This window comes from Anas platyrhynchos, chromosome 7 (assembly GCF_047663525.1).
Source record: "Anas platyrhynchos isolate ZD024472 breed Pekin duck chromosome 7, IASCAAS_PekinDuck_T2T, whole genome shotgun sequence".
NCBI classification, from domain to species: Eukaryota; Metazoa; Chordata; class Aves; order Anseriformes; family Anatidae; genus Anas; species Anas platyrhynchos.
The window spans coordinates 32,098,099-32,114,249 of record NC_092593.1 but is presented as its reverse complement, the minus strand read 5'-3'; the positions used below and the strand labels follow the sequence as shown (position 1 = coordinate 32,114,249).

General features: G+C 44.1%; 1 protein-coding gene across 26 annotated transcripts in view; it reads right to left on the bottom strand.

The window, feature by feature from the left end:
• IKZF2 (IKAROS family zinc finger 2) overlaps window positions 1–16,151 on the bottom strand; it is a 116,051-nt gene that overhangs the window by 81,854 nt on the left and 18,046 nt on the right. Inside the window, exon 1 of one of the 26 annotated variants that reach the window (XM_013101656.5) lies at window positions 82–218. The exons of the other annotated variants lie outside the window; for them this stretch is intronic. The gene's annotated coding sequence lies outside the window, so the exon portion shown is untranslated. Of the gene's footprint in view, window positions 1–81; window positions 219–16,151 lie in introns of those variants that run through there. 26 annotated transcript variants of the gene reach the window in all.

Here is a 16,151-nt window from a genome sequence, read left to right as displayed (position 1 = left end):
TCCATACAATACATCATGACCAGGTTAGTCACAATAATCCCAATGACTCATCAAAAACCACAAAAAGCACTCCAAACACACCTGAAAAGCAACCAAAATCCAGCACAGCACAATACTATGTTGGTGTTCTCCAAAATGATTCATTTCCCTGGGCCTGGAAGATGAAGATATAAACTGGTCTCCTCCCGGCCCATGAAGAAAACCCGGCAGTAAAGGCTCTGCAGCTGGAGTTTAACAAGCAATGCCAGGGATGAGGAACAAATACCTGTAATGTGTGGCAGGTGTGGCTGCACTGGCTCAGTCAATACTCCGGTTGGAGTAGAAACCTCCTTGATTCTTAGGCAAAGTAAGCCAAGGCCAGTCTGCAAGCAAGGGGAAGGATCCTGAAGGCAGTAAGGGCTATTTTTACACACTAATTGCTGATAAAACCACACTTAAGGAAAAGAATGAACTTCAGCAGCACTTCCATTGTTCCCCATCGCCATGGTCTACTGAAGGGAATCTCAACTAGATTGAGCCTGCCTTCAGCTTTACTTTGTGTTTTGATTCCAGCTTTGATAAGGTCACACCTTAAAAGAGCCACGCACAGTGTAACAGATGGGAATAAAGCTTTCAGCTATTCCCAGACTCTGTTAATAGCATTTTTTAAGAGGAGAAAAATTAAAAAATAAATAAATAAAAATTGATGCCTATATAAATAGGTCTGGGTTTTCAAGTTACTTTTGCTCCCACCTCATCCCGGCAGCCCACACAGGGATGGTTTCTGCTGCAGTGGAGGTGTAACAGCTGATGGTGCAGAGGCAAATACCCACTCAGGCAGGCGGATTGCCCACAGCTGCCCCCCGGGCTGAGACCTTGCCTGGCCTCCTCGGTGCTTAGCCTGTCAGCAGGGCAGCAGCTCCCACCTGATCCCTAAAATCCATCCTACTCCTCCAGTGTCAAAGATGAGTCTGTACTCTGGCTTTCCTCCCCAGATAACCCACTGGTCCTGCTGTTCCTCTGCTGGCACTGCCTTCACACAGTGAATTCACCCCTCCGAAGCTTCAGGCCGTCAGCCTCCTTCCTGCTGCCAGCTTGGGACCCGATCCATCTTTGGTGCTACCAGTAAAACAGCAACAGTGGCAACTACAGGAGATACTACAGGATTTAAAATTAAAAAAAAAATAATAAGAGAATAGTGAGGTAATGGTGACCTAATTTCCTAAACTGTCTTTCTGCTAACCACAACTTTAAGGTTTCAGAGAGTTTGGCTCGCTATCAGCTTGCTCTAAAAATGCCTTCTCTGCAAACCAGAAATAACCATATTACATCGCTTTCAGATAATACCATCCAAAAAAAATGAAGAAATGCCACAAACTTGCATCCCCCTGAGTAAAAAGCCAAAACCTTTTTAATTCATGTCAAACTTTTATATAGAAAGGCTCCTATTTCTTTTAAAGTAGCTGAGCTCCTCTTAGTCTGTCGCAATAATGCACAAATGACCCTGTATCAAGATTTCTACAATGCAGACTTAATCTTTAGTGAATTATGTTAGAAAAGCCTTCATTTTAGTACCACTTTGTATCAGGTCAAGAAGTAAGCAGCAGCATTACTAGCCAGAAGGCTGAAAATCAACTGCGGGGAGAAAGCTTTGGAAGCTGCATGCCAGAAGAATGATACACCAGGAAAACGTGGAAAGCAACTTGCCCAAGACCGTGCCGGCTGGACGGAGGCAGAAGAGGTCACGCTTAGCAAAGCCTCTGGAATTCCCCGAGGACGGCACTGCAATGACGTGAAGGAATTTCGGGGGCTGTTGTATACTCAGTGTTATAAAGCATTTCACAAGGTTCTGCACCAGACAGCAGCAGCTAAGGAGAAGAGCTTTGGAAGAAGATCTAAAGTGGGAGCCTATACAGTAAATAGAGTTAAGAGCAGGAGCCAAACGGTACCAGAAGTGAAAATACTTCAGGGTGGTATGAAATCAACAGTACGGCACTCCAGAGGTCAGTTTAAATCTCTTAATAAGGCTCTTGTTACATAGTTTTGCATTTGATATAAGCAGAAGTGGTTGTGGTTTGCTCTTCCCTTCCATGTTTCAGTGCATTACATCTGCACATCATGTTACCATTACTAAAAGGCAAAAATAATACAAATAAATTGGAAGAGGACTAGATCAGTGAAGGAACAGAACCATCGTACCTCACATGATGTTTGACAGAGGCAAGCCTGAAACGGTTAAATCAGTTCACAGCTACGTGAGCCTAACCCCCTGATACCTGGGGAGTTGTGCACACACGAGCACCCAAAACCATAATCCAGCATGCCGGTCAACAAAATAGATGAAGCTTTATGTACATGAGGCACGAAGACATTTCTGCTGGAAACTACACAAGTTCTAGATATGCTGGGGAGGAGAGGGAGCAAAAAGCCTCATCAGATTCAGTGTGGAGCTTAAGGAAACCGAGATACTGCTGCCTTCACAACAGCTGAGGACAATTTCACAACCAGAAGAGCACAGGAGACAGAAAGGCTCCTCCGTTCCTAACTAGGGCTCATGACAGATGCATGACTGAGAAATTCCAGCGTGATGCACAGGAACCAGTAAAAAGCAGACGAGGTATTTGGTTATTCTTCTAGACGGCTTCACTCAACAAGGCTGTTGGGTGCACACTCAAATCCTGTTCACACCAAAGGGGTTTGTCAGCACCTACAGACCCACGGTGAATTACTCAAAGGGAGAATTGCTGAAAGTTGAACAAGTGCACAACTGCTTAATTAAACTCTGTGCTGCTGAATTCAGATCTAAGACATTTGAGGAATACCTGGGTTGATGAACTTGTATACATCTCTGTCAGTTCCTCGAGGATGTTTTATCACTATCCTTCAAACAATTCAATAAGAAGCAGGTCAGGAAGATGCCAAATACCAAAACTCAGATGTTATGAAAAACAATTGAAGGAGCTAGCTTAAATCCCACAGAAAGAGAAGGTTTCTAGGACATGTTAGAAATGTTTATCGGTACAGGAGGGCCACACACCTTTCACATGCCAACAGTTTCACAGTGGTAAAAGGTTAGGAAACAAAGGAGCAGTGCAGAAAGAAAAATAAAAGTAAATAGATTAGCTTCACTGCCTGCTTAACTCAGGCAAATGTAACCCAGAGAGGAGAACTGAAGTTTTTAACTGCGCTTAGAGACAACTTACTACAGAGCAGGTCTGGCTGAATCCACCTAAGCTCCTGGATCAACAGTTTGCTCTTGGACCAGTCTCTTCTGAAAAGCCAGCTCCAACGGCTCAGAAAGAATATAAGAGAGCACCCAGCCACCTGAAACTTTTTTCTTCAGGAAAAAAAAAAAAGTGCAAAAAAGCCCTATTGCCAAGCCTGTCTCCTTCCCTCTGTTCCGGCAGTTCCACCACCACTACCAAGCAGACAAAAAGCATCAACTTTCCTCATTCGCACTGGGTTAAGAGCCTCAAACGCTGCAGACCACTGACACGGCTTAATAGGAAACTTATGTCCTTATCACACAGCTTTTCTAACATCCAGCTAAAAGCCAGCAAAGCCTCCCAAAATACCCTATACCTAAATTGCAACTGTGAGCTTCTCCGACACGTCACTGCAGTTTGCCAAGTGATTATTCAGCAGAACCGCCATGAGAGCAGAGGAAGGCACTTCTCCTGACTTCCTGGCTTTCAAACACACTTTTTTTTTTGTTGTTGTTGTTTTGTTTTTAAGTCAACTGTTTTGCTGTTCTCCAGCTTTACCGCAGGCCTAGGGCACAGAAAATCCTGGACCTGCCTATCACTAAAGCAATATTTAAAGGCTGCGGTATTAAACGGAGGCCTACTGGGCCCCACAGGCCCCAGACGCCATTTCGTAGCTCGCCTCCAGCAACAAAGTTCCTTGATAAAAAGGAGCAACATTAGGTTCACCTTTCCTATTAAAGGAAATGGACAAAAACTCACTCAGTGCTAGTTTTTAACCAAAATGTACATTTCCTTCCCCTTGTCAGGCAGGCCTTGTAGAGATAGTAGCCCAGCAGTGGAAACAAGGCTAGATTTTGGACACAAATTTCCAAGAACTGAACCCTTTTTGTCACCTTGTCAGTGACACACTGAATTACCATATCCCAAGGACCAACCTCAGTGCAAGCAGGTACTAACCTGTGGTGAACCTTAAAAAAAAAATAAAAAAATTATATTCAACACACATGCATGCAGAATTTCTTATTGTTCAGGTCTGAAAGACAAGATCTTGAGGTAAGGCTGATTAGAATAGCTTTTCTTCTGAAAAGCACTACAGATAACTTCTCCTAAATGCATACAGTGAACGTAATTACCTCCTAGAAAAGCCCAGGCTCTTCCACTGTCACATTAGGCAGCCCAGAACCACGAAGACTCTGCATTACAAGGTAATTTTGAGGTAGTCTAACATTTATTTCAACCACCTGTAGCAGTTTCTCCCAATATGCAGGTATGATCAAAACTTAGAGCATTGAGAAATTGCTATTTTTAGCCTTTAAAGAATGTAGTCAGTCTTAAACGTGCGTCCAAAAAACTTCTGACACTTCAAAGTATGTTTTCATATCAGCCCGTGGGAGGTACACACACAAATCCCATTATTTGTTAACAGGATTAGCAAACACTACCTAGAAAATATATCCCAGAGCGTTCTAGCATTTACAAAAAAATAATAATAAATACAAGTCTCAAAAAACATTATAATTAATTCTTTATAATAAAACTCTTGTCCAAAGATCCAGTTAGCCAGCCTCAATTAATCCCTCGTCTCACTGCCTATCTGGGCAGCATATTTGGTTTGTCTGCCAGACGTGGCACTACAGCATCCGACTTCACAGCAGAGGAGAGGTAGATTGTTAAACTGAATTTTGATCATTGGAGTGAATTCACAATTTCCAACACAATAGAAAAATGGAATTCCGTTCCACGTGAGAAATATAAAGGAAAAGAAACCAACTAATCATTTATTATGGAGCTTTATGTCCCATAAAAATGATGTCAAGTTAGTACACTAAAAGTCAGGTGCTCTAAATCACAAGTCCTTTGCTGGATCTATACTTATGGCAGTTTACATCAGCTAAAATTTGGCACCAGCTGACATTTTGGTTCTGTACGGACATCTTGCATAAAAATCAAAGCAAATCTGCCAGAATATTTACACACAGCTTACAGCAGGTTTATATATACAAAAAAAAAAAAGTATATGGCTTGGCCAAAAGTTGAATGGACTCCAGAATTTCATTTATCCAAGGGAGAGTTCAATCTCCAGTGCTCCTGAGCCCTGATTTCTGCAGCTATTCATACATTTAAAAATCAAAGACAGGTCTAACCTTGCCCTTCACAGAGCGAGCAGGGAAAAAGCCTGCACCCAAGTGGACTGGAAACAGGGACACGCACTGTTTTCAGAACCTGCACCTACTGTCATGGGGCACCAGTGAGAAGTATCTTGATCTAACTTCTTCCTCGTAAAGTACCCGAGACGAGGTTCTGAGTAGAGGGATACAGGAAATAACACGAAAGTAACCTAAAACATGCATAAGGGGCATAAAACACTAAGTTTGTAAGTTTCAAGGAAAAAAAAAAAAAAGATTAAAATCTCTGCATTTTAATGGCATTTGTTAGGAAGAGACATGTTGCTGAAAACAATGTTGTTCTCTTGTTTCCCCTCCTCAAAACGCTTGCTGCATGGCAAGTCTGAATAACATGGGTTATTACAGAGCAGTGAAGTCACACCCCACCTTGCTCGAAGTGGCTAACAAAAGAGAAGAACTGAGTGGTACCAAAAGAGCAGCATTTCGTTTAGACTCGTCACAGATGCTCAGTAAGATGACTTTCCTTAAGTAAGACAAAGGGGAAATAGAAGCATCTGAAGACTTCCATTTTTGCACTGCCTTGCCTGATGACACAACAAAAAATAAAATAAATAAAATGACAACTCTTAAGTCCTGAGTTCCTCCAGCTCTGGAGTAAAACATGGGATGTGTCATCCAGCTGAAGGGAGCTCATAACCATGCCTGTAGGCAGCCCAGCACTTTTCGTAGTCAACTGCTTCCCTTCTATATACGTGGTGCAGTTTTTGCCATAAGGTTTTCCTGCTGGTGCTCACATCAATTGACAGGGTAGAAAACTTGTGCTAGAGCTGAATGAAGTCCTGAGAAGTATGTGAATATGGTGGCCCTGTTGCTGCACAGTTAAACTGTGCGAGACCTCGTGTAAGCACACGAGCATCACAGGCCTGGGCGAGGAGTAGCAAGAGGCTGACACCAGCCGTGTTCAAGCGAGAATTTAAGATGAGGAAGGCATTCTCATGGCTCCAGGCAGGCCACACGATTGGTGACCTCTATAAAGAGCACGGGTGCCTCGATGTGACATCTCCCCCTTCCTGTGTTGTTCAACAGGCACAACCCCCTGCCCTTTCTCAAGGCTGACCTTACCAGGCTGACAGGACTTGACCGAACGCATCTCCATTTCCAGACAGAGCAGAGAGATTCCCAAACAAGTCTGAGAAGGAGCTCACGAAGCGGAAGATGTCTAGTCACTGCGGCGCAGACCTCTGCGTGGGCCAGGCTACCTTGGTTCCCAGGCTTGTACGGCAGCGTCAGCATTTCCCATCCCCGCTGCAAAACTTCACCTGCGGTATCGCAGCACGGCATGTGCCTTCTTCCTAACAGCATCGTATCAGCGCCTGGCAGACGTATCAAGTCACCAAACCTTTCTGCTCCTTTCATTTCCAGCTCCCAGGCACGCAGGTTACAACAGATTCCTGTAGTCCCAGTGTCTGCAGCCCTGCACGGTCACGTTGCGGCTTATTTTCACTGCCCAAGCGCCTCAACTCTTCCCGTGCAATTTTCTGACTCTCCTTCATGCCGATATCACCTTCTGATTTGACTTGGAAGTCAGATCAGTAACTCACTGTTTGTAATGGCAAATCATTAATGACTATTTGAAATAAATCAGTTCTGAGACTGAACCAGAAGGAACTTGCAACCTTCTTGTCGCCTGATAATTCCCGTCTATCAGAGCCTGCCATGATCTTCCATTTAGGCATTTTCTCCTGCACTTTATAATAGCTGCATCAATTTATCTTCTCAGTTTAACTAACAGCTTTCCCAGTAATAGCATATCAGCTGCTCTAAAGAAACCCTAATAGATTAGCTATACTCTTTTTTTTTTCTAATATATACACACATGTATATTATTAAAGAAAAAGACCTGATGAATCAGTTCATAATCAAGTCATTTGAGTCACCTTTTAAAGCTGGTGATTAAAAAGCAAGCAGAAAACTTCAGTTTAAATACCGTAGCATAACCTCGCCTCCCATTAGGGCTTCTCAGTTGTTTTCTAAACAAAAATTAACTATTAGCCACAGAAACCAATGATTTTGCAAGTAAATCAGCTCCATAGCAGATTAGACTTCTTTTTGTTACCACTTTGTGCTCATTTAAACAGCTTCACTTTCCTTTAGTCACACATTTGTTTTACATGTTAATGCATTAAAATTAATTAACAATGTTTCCTAGAGGATTTTTAAAATTCATTACTTATGTTGTCTTCCTCCTGAACACAAATTTGAATTGGCCTCAACCTCTCAAACCAGTTTTTTTTTTTTAATATATTTTTTTAAAAATCTAACCGTTTCAGTTGCTTCAACTGAGCTCTGAATACAGTCAAGAAAATACCCCTGTACCACCAGAAAAAGCAGCAACTACAATAATAAAGCATTTTCAGCAGCCAGCTCTGCTTTTACGTGCTGATTTCGTGGCATCTCTACTTTTAGCAGCTAGACTTTCTTAAACATTTCAGCCAGAAATATTTAAGCAGCACTTCCACAGTTATTTATGTGATTTTTCTGTTAGATCTGATTTATTAGAAATAATTAGGTTATCTCCATTTCAAACTTAAGCGGGGTTTAAAAAAGTTATCGAATGGAACCTGAAAATCCAAACTAAACTTTAAAATTTGTTTTTGAACTATTGGATATTTATCTGTTGTAACATTTGGCCTGCTCAGAGCCTGCCTTTGGACAGCTGTGGGTGCATGCTGCTGAAGGCATCTTGAGGCGTTTCCCCGCACCGCGACCTCTCCCCCTCTTTTCTTTCCCCAATTCTTTGTCCTACTGTGGTCAAACTAATCCACCTGAGGCTGCCCACCTCACTTCTGTTCTGCAAAATGACAATGGGTACTGTGCCATCGCTGTGAATGGTACTTGTTAAGTTACGCCTTCATCCCCATTTATTAATTAAAAAAAAAAAAAGCAACACAAGAGGGTTGTATAAAACACTATCAGCTAAGAGGAAGTACACAGAGTTTAATAGGCAGGGATGGGCATGTTTTGCTAACCGGCTAATCAGACTCAGAAGAGCATAAACCCATGGAAAACTTCCTGGTGCTGTCACAAGCAGGCAGGCAGTGGTGCACGGAGGAGTTGCTCCCGTGTCGCTCTCCCTTCTGCGTTTCTACTCCCCTCGTGGTGCAGGATCCTGCTCTGAGCAGAGCGGTGTTCGAGGCAGCACGAGCTGTGTCGGGTGGTCAGCTCAGCCGGCTTTGCAGGGACACGTAACACCCACCAGCCCAACGGGACAATCCTGGAGCCCTGCCCGGCATTCCTGCTCCCGCATGCGTTAGCATCCATAAATTAACTGGCGCTAATGAAACGCCTGTAACTGGACGTGGAATACTGTTGCGTGCCTAATGCCTACCTTCAGGTACATAATTAATTGCTCAGCGAGGCACCGGGAGGCAGGGGGAATAAAAGCCCAGCTAAGTGCTGATACAACAGCCTGTACAGCCAGCGGACTTGAACAGAAAGGCCTCCGAGATCAGTCGCTTTCAGCTAAGACTCCCGCTAGCGATATGCAGAGGACTAATTAGGATATTATTTGTTACCATTTGGAGGAGCAGCTTCTCAGTTTGGTTAGAGGTGAGCACTAATCAGCTGCTGAAATCTAAACTGATTATGTCTGAAGTGTCGACAGATGCAGAACTCCCTGAGTGAAGAACGAACATGTGTCAGCTTTTTGTGACAAGCCAAGGGAATACTTGTTTAACAGAAAAAAACACCCCCCACATTATTTAATTCTGTGCAGCCGTCATGTACAAATAGAATGAATCATGTGAAGAGCAGTGGGATTGAATGTACCAGTCTAACACCCCAAAATAATTACATAAAATGTCCTTGTTCCTCTCAACAGAGCCCAACTCTTTCCCCACTGATGCTTTTATCTTAGTAGAGATCTAGGGGGTAAGTGAGGGCAGAAAGAAAGCAAAACCTCCCAGACTTGCCAGCAAAGCATCCTGGTTCACTGCTCTGCAGAACGCGAGTTAGCACTGTTGTTTAAACACGTGTTATAAATAAATTTTGCATTCCTAAAATACTAAGCTCAAATCCCTTTTCCCTGATCCCAACATCGTCTGTGCAGTCGCATTTCTACGCAGTAACCTATCACCACCCAGCATACCTACAGACAACAAAAAGCAATCTTCGCCCTAAGGAGTTTACGAGGGAATTTAACAGCAATGCTCCCATTCCTTCTCCCAGGCAGCTGGGAAGTAGCAGAAAGGTCCCTGTGCTAACAGGACAGCCACGAGGGCAGCCGGGGACGGACTGCCTGACTTGGCAGGCTCGAGAATTGATTTATTTTTCACATTTTGCCAGAGGGGCTCTCCATTCTGCTTTAAAAAAATGCTTTGAGACTGAAAGGGAGTTAAAACCAGCCCACTGCCTTTGATCTTCTCCCTCAGAGTCAGGACTGAAGAGCTCAGCTCCTTGCAGGAAGAAACACTGACACCCCACTTGTACCAAGTTAGGCAAATGTGTCAGCATTTGCAGGACTGGGGCTTCAAAGACAAGCTTGGAGAAGTGGAAGGAACAGAGGGATGCAGCACCAAAATGCCATGTCGTAGCACAGTCACCTGTTCGCAGTTAGCCGATACAAGACGAAGCAGCTGCAGGAGTCACACCAAACGCATCAGACGAGCCAACAACTCGCAGGCTTACCCCGTCCACGTTTTGCTGGACCAGGTACCCAGTTAGTGTCGTGCGACTGTCCAAACTGCTCCTTCCTAAGCAACACGGCTGTCGACGAATTACAAAGACACTGCAAAAGCATCTCAACTACATAAGGTGCTGAGCATATATATGGAAAGAGACAGCCCATATCCCAAAAAGCTTTAATCCTCCTGAAAATTAAAATCCAAATGAACGTGTGGGTTTGAAATGTCATTGTTCAGCACCAGCCAATGAGATATTCCAGTCTGAGTTTCTGAACCATCTGGTAAAGCATCACAACAGCTTTAAGCATCCAAGGATCTGTCAGGGGCTTTAGTTTAGAAATACTAATAATCCCATCATGTGCAGCTCCTGCTGAATGGAAGATATACCTACTCAATGATTTACTCCCCCCTCCTCTTCCCAACTGAGCTGGCGAGAATTAGCCTGAATAAGATTGGTTACGATGCCTCCATCCGAACAGCACTGCTCATCTGGTGTGGAGCTCCTACCCTCCTCTGCCTTACGAGTCCTGTGGTGGGAAAGAACTGGAAGAACAATTTCCAGGACTAGCATTTAAGGAAGAAAAAGCATTTTGCTTTGAACTACTTAATTCTATTGATTTTATGTTACAGATTTTTTTTTTCTTTCTTACAATTTACCTTGACTTTTAGAGGTGACATTTGGAAAAAAAAAAAAGTGGAGGAAGCTCTATGAAACACATTTAACACGTGTGTGCAGCCCACGGGACAAGAAATGCTGGTCTGGTGAAGCCAACTCCTGGCTGGCAGACAGGCATTTCAGCTTCTATTTGTGGCTCTGGCACTGACTCATGTGGCATGTCACTGACCAAGCCACTTTGGACCAACTCTTCAGGAGCTGTGTCCAGGCTGATGTGTTCCTGACCCATTTTCAGACCTTGTAGCAACCCATGCCACCTCAGGAAGCCTACAACACCCCCGGTAAGGCATCCCAAAACCAAGGGCTTTTGCCCAAAGAGCTCAGTTCCCACCTCTCTTTGCTGAAAGCACCAAGGCTACTGCCCTTTCACCATCAATGCCTTTGAGACCTTTGGGTGAAAGGCCCTTTCTAACCAGCGCCTGCTCACACTGCCGTGAGAGTTGGGGCTTCTTTGTCTCTTGATTCCAGTGTGGTTTGTTAAACCACGCACAGAAGCTTAACGTTCAATTAGCAGTGTAGGACCACTGGTCCTCACCCCCAGTCTGTGGTCAATGTGTTGCACTTGGGAGGTTTTGATAATGCCCACAGCAAGAGAAATTGAAAAATGAGGTGACACGGCACTGAATATGCTAAATCTGCAGTCCTCTTACTGCCCACGGGCTGAGAGTGGCTGGGGACTGTCCTCCAGAGCAGCAGTTTGCAGCCACCGGAGCATGGAATAATCCTAGGGGCACAAAACAAAAGAAAAAAAAATAATGCAAAGCTGCTATTAAACAGTCTTAAATTCAGTTTGTGAGATCCATAGCTGAAATGCAGAACGTTTTAGGAAATTGAGGAAAATTGAATTATTTTTTTTATTTCAATAATCATTAAGAAAAATAATTGTTTTTCAAAACTGGCCTTTGAAAGTAGCTTAACAGTCCACTAGAAAGGCACTCTAAACCTAATATGCATAATCTTCAGGGGAATGGCTTAGAAATGCTTTGTACACAGCCAATTAACTCTAACTTATTGATTGAGACAACATCTCTTAATTGTTCACTTGGTTAAATGTTTCTCTTTGGAGAATTTGTTCCAAAGAACGACTTTTACCAATTTCTGTGAGCTGCCATTCAAGCTACAGGTGGACACACACAGTCATAGCAGTCATATAGATGGTGGTGAGTTGTTAGTAGTTCAAAAAATAGCAACAACAAAAGAAGCAGAAGAGGTTTGTCTCAGAAAACCACACTGGAAAATAAACCCTTGCAGGTAATTCTAAATAGAGACTTGTGAAGTAAAGACAAATGCAGCTGAGCGCCAATAAAGCCCTATCTGTTAAACTCAGCATCCTGTGAGCCGATATTGGGCTTTTAGCACTCACCATTCTGCAACCACTGGAAAAAAATGGTCATGGGTAAAACCCAAAAAGATGTGATAAAGTCTTCCTATTTCGCTGAAAAGCCGCACGTCATTTGCATGAGCACTGGAGCAAATCATTGCAGAAAAATCAGCTGTCAATCAGCTGCTGCTTCTGCATCACCAATTGACCAGAGGGGGAGAAAAATAAATAAGGCAATTTTCAATAGTAAGAATCGTGTTGATATATAAAAGACATTGATCGGTACATGGGCCAATAGAGAAGCGGTACGAGTTACGAGGTATTGAACTAAGGGGAGTCAAAACCCGCAGCAAAGTGCCAGCCCTTGCTAAACGCATATGCCACCAGCAGCTGAGCATCAGGGAGAGCTTTGCAGAAATGAAGAAGTATTCTTGGTTGATGGAAGGCAGCCCAGAGCAGGGTTCGTGGCCTTAAACAAGAAAAAAAAAATATGTAATTCAACAGACAAAAAGCCAAAGCCTCTAAACGTCCAGTTTCTCTCACCAGCAGCTCCTCCACACATCTCTCACCTAGGACACAAGCCTGCGAACGCTGAAATACACAAAAAATTCTCCCCACGTAGGTATTCCTGTGGCTTGCTCTGCTCAACCAAGGTAGCCATGAGTCAGATCAAAGGCCAAAACTCACACTTTGCACGTGCCAGCCTCTAGCCACAACCTGAGACTCTTATCTCCAAAGGAAAGGTGATGAACACTTTGGTCTTGATCTCCCTCCAAAAGCTGAAAAGGCTGGTGAACGTCACGCGCTAGACGATGATGGTGTCAGAATAAAAAGCAGGTACCAAGTTACCACATCCTCCCCTCACACAGGGCTTTTGCTGGGGTAGATGAGAAAGCAGACGGGGAGATTAGAGCTGGACAACAAACACCATGGATGTAAGACACAAAGCTTATCGTTAAGGAATGTTCCTGTTTGCAACAACAGTTGAGCTGGCTAAAAATAATCGTAATTTAAACTCAAAAGAAAAATGGAGGCATTTTCCATTAAAATTGATTTTTCAACTTGTTCTAACAAAAAGTAGAGAAAGGTTGAAAACAAAGGACAAGGAAATTTAATATTAAAGTACTCCGATGCTTTGTAGCTCTTAGCTAAGGTCTGCCGAAGTCAGTAGGTAAGTGCCTTCTTACTGGTGTAATTGCATCTTCTTGCCCCATCCACAATTTCTTCTGCAAGATCAAAACTGGACCAGCTCAGCACCTCGTGCTGTACAGCCCAGCCTTCCACAGCGAGGCAAAAACACTGCTCCCAGCGTCCCTTACAGAGTCTATTATTTATCAGCTACAAGCACCTGTACTCTGAGATAAAGCGGGTTTCCAGCTCTCGAGATCAGAGGATAACTTACAACAGCGTTTTCAAAACGCGTTTGCCCAACCGGGTGCAACTCGGAGCAAAAAGGGAAGCCCTGCAGGACGCGGTGGCCTCGGATGGTCCAACCCATGTCATGTTAAACGGAGACTGAGTGAGGAGGGGGAGCGAGGAAAAGGAAGTGTGCACACACCACGGCTCTGCACTTACATAACATTTCCTCTCCAGAGGAGCACCGCCTGAATCTTCATCATCCCCACCTCGCAGGGATGAAACCAGGGCAGAAACTGGGGAATTTCCCAAGATCAAATGGGTGCTGCAGTAAAGGAGAGGTCACGCTACAGATCTTACAGGGTGATGCCACTCTTATCCCCGGTCTTCCAGTGGGAAAGAAGGGTCCCACCGTGTAATTGCTTTTCCAACACAGCAAAGGACATCGAGCTTGGAGTTCAGGAAGAGGAGGGGGCGGCGAAGGGCAGACAAGCCTAGTTTCAAACCTTTGGTGCGCATTTATAACGTCGTACAGAAGCTGCATTTCAGGACGGAATGATTATTGATTTCTTAATGGATTACTGCTGCACAAATTTACACTCCCCCAAAAAACATCAATCTTAGGATAATAATTATAAACCTATCACGGGGCACAGAGCCTTCTGACTGAGTAGAAACTTATCGCTATCTGCCGGGAAATGGCCAGTTTTCTGTTTCTCCCGCTCCAACCACATTACAGCACAGTCAGGAGCTACTGAAAAATACATGCCACTATAAAACAAAGTTTGCCATAGCCACAGGACACACCTCCAGTCAACTTTCATTAAACGGACTCTCTTAAACGACTGCCCTTAAGACTGTGCTTGATCCATTAATGAACAACTTAATTAGTTATTAGAATCCTTTTATGTTATTTTTACCATAGTAATGAAGCAGCCACAGCACAGAATGAGACTCCTTAATGGGCAACATACATTCACAAACCCACACACACTCACTTTTTCTGCTTGCCAGCCTACAGTTAAATGTTTCTGTAGCTTTTTTATGTATTTTTTAGGGAAGGCACCCATGGAACAGCTTTGCTACAAGCAGCATCACTGCAAAAACTACTGAATTATCAAAAGGACTCCCATCAAATTCAAGAGAGGACAGAGCAAACCACTGGAAACAGGTACTACAGAAATTCATAAATGGTTCTAAAACAAAAAAAATAATAATCAAGATCTCACTATGAATATCACCTACCTCCCGCCCCCTGTTTAACCAGAGACATCACACGAGGTTATAGCCCACCTGTGGCCCCCGGGCTGATAGTGACCTGCAAAGGGCTGGCTGTGAAACCAGTGCTGACCTGCTGCTGGCCCCATCTCTGCAAGGAGCAACCACCCCTCCCCAGTGGGCAGAGGAGCAGAGCAGCCAACTCAGCACCTCCCTGCCCCACAGGGACATCTCTGAGCTCCATCCAGCCACCTTTCCCTCTGCAGAAACACCAGCACCAGAAGCTCCCAGCCCTGCTCAGACATCACCTTGTCCCTGTGAGACCACACAGGACACTGATTGATTCGAGCTAAAAATACCCCATTTCTGTTTCTTTGTTTAAAAACAACCAAACCAGCCAGCCTGCCAGAGAGCAAGGCATTTTACCTTGCATTTACCTTAAATGCAAGCCTTAAGGAGAGTCATCTCTGCTAGAAGTGCATACAGGCCACCTGGCAGCCATAACATCTTCAAACTGTCTTAGACGAATTGCTCAAAGTACTAAGTGACAGCCCACGAGTCTGGTGCCATTAAAATAGGTTAAACCCTGGCACACACCAGCTTATTTTCAAGTGCCTGCCATGCTGTTTGACCACCGTTTGCCCCAGTTACACCCTGTGCAGCACCAGGCCCACTGCACCCAGTGCCAAGCCTTGCTGCAAGCAGGGGTAACGCCCAGGGAAGCCAAGTGGCAGAAGTGAAATGGAACGACAAGGTAGGACCTGATTGTAATCTGCCTGTTCCCTTCTGTGCCTAAAAATGTCACATACAAACATAGCCAGTTGAGGTTTCCCCCAGAGTAAGCTTGTCACTACCTACAACTTGCCTCCATGGTGTGGGTCTGCTCCAAAGCGGGTGGAAACAGATGGAGAACCTCTAACCATGGGCTTGGGATCAGATCCTCAGTTACTCCTGAGGAAGCCCTCCAGCTACATGGCATAGGATCATCACCTCAAGTCCCATTTACCTGAAAGGCTACAATTCAATTGGTGCAGCAACTTCTTCCCCTTTCTCCTCGCCTCCCCTCACCCTGGACCCAGACACAGCCACCACAGGAAAGCAAGAACATCTCCAACACACATCATGTTTGTTTGCTTACCACTCTTTCAGAACAAAAAAAGTCACAGAAAGCAGCGTTCTCCAAGGTGCACAGGCCACATAAAATAAAAGCAAAGGGCCCAAAGCGCAACACTTGCCATCAGCTTCAATTAGCAGCAAAGTGGGGTTTGGGAAAACAAGGGCCTCTTCAGAGCTGCTATAGGGCAAAGATGAAATCCCAGAATTAAAAACAAAATCCCCACATGCACATTAATATTCAGAGGCAATTACCTTTCAGCTTAAAGTCAGCCAACATGCATCTTACTACAGCAGCTCTTAAAGCAATCTTGTTTACAATTGGAAATGGATTACATTATCTCAGCTCCACCTATCCACATAATGCAGAGCAAACTGTCAAACATAAAATTACAAAATGGTTATTGTAAGGTATCCCCTTCAGCATAAGAATTAATTTGACCTATTTTATTACTAAATTATTACTCCCACACA